This window comes from Arachis ipaensis, chromosome B7, assembly GCF_059453495.1.
Source record: "Arachis ipaensis isolate K30076 ecotype BB chromosome B7, ASM5945349v1, whole genome shotgun sequence".
In the NCBI taxonomy this organism is placed as follows: Eukaryota; Viridiplantae; Streptophyta; class Magnoliopsida; order Fabales; family Fabaceae; genus Arachis; species Arachis ipaensis.
This window is the reverse complement of record NC_142442.1, coordinates 52702501-52705000: the sequence shown is the minus strand read 5'-3', so window position 1 is coordinate 52705000 and position 2500 is coordinate 52702501.

The window sequence follows — 2500 nt, the reverse complement described above, 5'->3', positions numbered from 1 at the left end:
GGCAAGGCAACGTGCATCTTGCTGGCATTGCGCCCAGCAAGCCTTTGGGCAACTCGAGTTTCAGCAGCACGACACCCCTCCCCCCTATAATAGGCTGCCGAGCCATTACCAAAGTGCCACGGGTAGACGTCCTTTTCCGTGAGGAGACATACTAAAGGAAAGTGCTCTAGAGGTCGAATTTTGACGCCGTTTTTTGCAACAACCTCTAGAAAAATAAGATCTTTCCATCCTCCAAATTTGGTGAATTTACACCGTGCCGATTTTTTTTGACGATTTTTTTACCGCCCGGAATGCCGGAAATTCAAAAAAAATGAAAAACGGAGCAAACCTGCGATTTTTGACCTGGATTTTTTTGTGCAGCCTTCACATAATATTACCAAGGTTCCCTCAAAATTTCACGAAAAATGCACGAGCCAATTCTGAGATATGAAAATTTGGCTCCTCCGTTGCAACGCTCCGAGCCATCGTTGCAACGGCGGGTGCCTCCGTGGGGGGCGGGGGAGCCCGGCGGCACACCACAACCACAACGTGCTTGCTAGTGTGCCTAGGGGATGGCAAGGCAACGTGCATCTGGCTGGCATTGCGCCCAGCAAGCCTTTGGGCAACTCGAGTTTCAGCATCACGACTCCCCTCCCCCCTATAATAGGCTGCCGAGCCATTACCAAAGTGCCACGGGTAGACGTCCTTTTCCGTGAGGAGACATACTAAAGGAAAGTGCTCTAGAGGTCGAATTTTGACGCCGTTTTTTGCAACAACCTCTAGAAAAATAAGAACTTTCCATCCTCCAAATTTGGTGAATTTACACCGTGCCGATTTTTTTTGACGATTTTTTTACCGCCCGGAATGCCGGAAATTCAAAAAAAATGAAAAACGGAGAAAACCTGCGATTTTTGACCTGGATTTTTTTGTGCAGCCTTCACATAATATTACCAAGGTTCCCTCAAAATTTCACGAAAAATGCACGAGCCAATTCTGAGATATGAAAATTTGGCTCCTCCGTTGCAACGCTCCGAGCCATCGTTGCAACGGCGGGTGCCTCCGTGGGGGGCGGGGGAGCCCGGCGGCACACCACAACCACAACGTGCTTGCTAGTGTGCCTAGGGGATGGCAAGGCAACGTGCATCTTGCTGGCATTGCGCCCAGCAAGCCTTTGGGCAACTCGAGTTTCAGCATCACGACACCCCTCCCCCCTATAATAGGCTGCCGAGCCATTACCAAAGTGCCACGGGTAGACGTCCTTTTCCGTGAGGAGACATACTAAAGGAAAGTGCTCTAGAGGTCGAATTTTGACGCCGTTTTTTGCAACAACCTCTAGAAAAATAAGATCTTTCCATCCTCCAAATTTGGTGAATTTACACCGTGCCGATTTTTTTTGACGATTTTTTTACCGCCCGGAATGCCGGAAATTCAAAAAAAATGAAAAACGGAGCAAACGTGCGATTTTTGACCTGGATTTTTTTGTGCAGCCTTCACATAATATTACCAAGGTTCCCTCAAAATTTCACGAAAAATGCACGAGCCAATTCTGAGATATGAAAATTTGGCTCCTCCGTTGCAACGCTCCGAGCCATCGTTGCAACGGCGGGTGCCTCCGTGGGGGGCGGGGGAGCCCGGCGGCACACCACAACCACAACGTGCTTGCTAGTGTGCCTAGGGGATGGCAAGGCAACGTGCATCTTGCTGGCATTGCGCCCAGCAAGCCTTTGGGCAACTCGAGTTTCAGCATCACGACACCCCTCCCCCCTATAATAGGCTGCCGAGCCATTACCAAAGTGCCACGGGTAGACGTCCTTTTCCGTGAGGAGACATACTCAAGGAAAGTGCTCTAGAGGTCGAATTTTGACGCCGTTTTTTGCAACAACCTCTAGAAAAATAAGATCTTTCCATCCCCCAAATTTGGTGAATTTACACCGTGCCGATTTTTTTTGCCGATTTTTTTACCGCCCGGAAAGCCGGAAATTCAAAAAAAATGAAAAATGGAGCAAACGTGCGATTTTTGACCTGGATTTTTTTGTGCAGCCTTCACATAATATTACCAAGGTTCCCTCAAAATTTTAGAAAAAATGCACGAGCCAATTATGAGATATGAAAATTTGGCTCCTCCGTTGCAACGCTCCGAGCCATCGTTGCAACGGCGGGTGCCTCCGTTGCAACGAAACCAGCCAACGATGCACCTAACCCAGCATCCGTTGCAACGCACCCTGCCTCCGTTGCAACGCGCCCAGCCAACGTTGCACCGTCCCCAGCATCCGTTGCAACGCCCCCAGCCAACGTTGCAACGCGCCCTGCCTCCGTTGCAACGCTCCCAGCCAACGTTGCAACGCGCCCTGCCTCCGTTGCAACGTCACCAGCATCCGTTGCAACGCGCCCTGCCTCTGTTGCAACGCGCACGGCCAACGTTGCACCGACCCCAGCATCCGTTGCACTGCCCCCAGCCAACGTTGCAACGCCCCCAGCCAACGTTGCAACGCGCCCTGCCTCCGTTGCAACGTCACCAGCA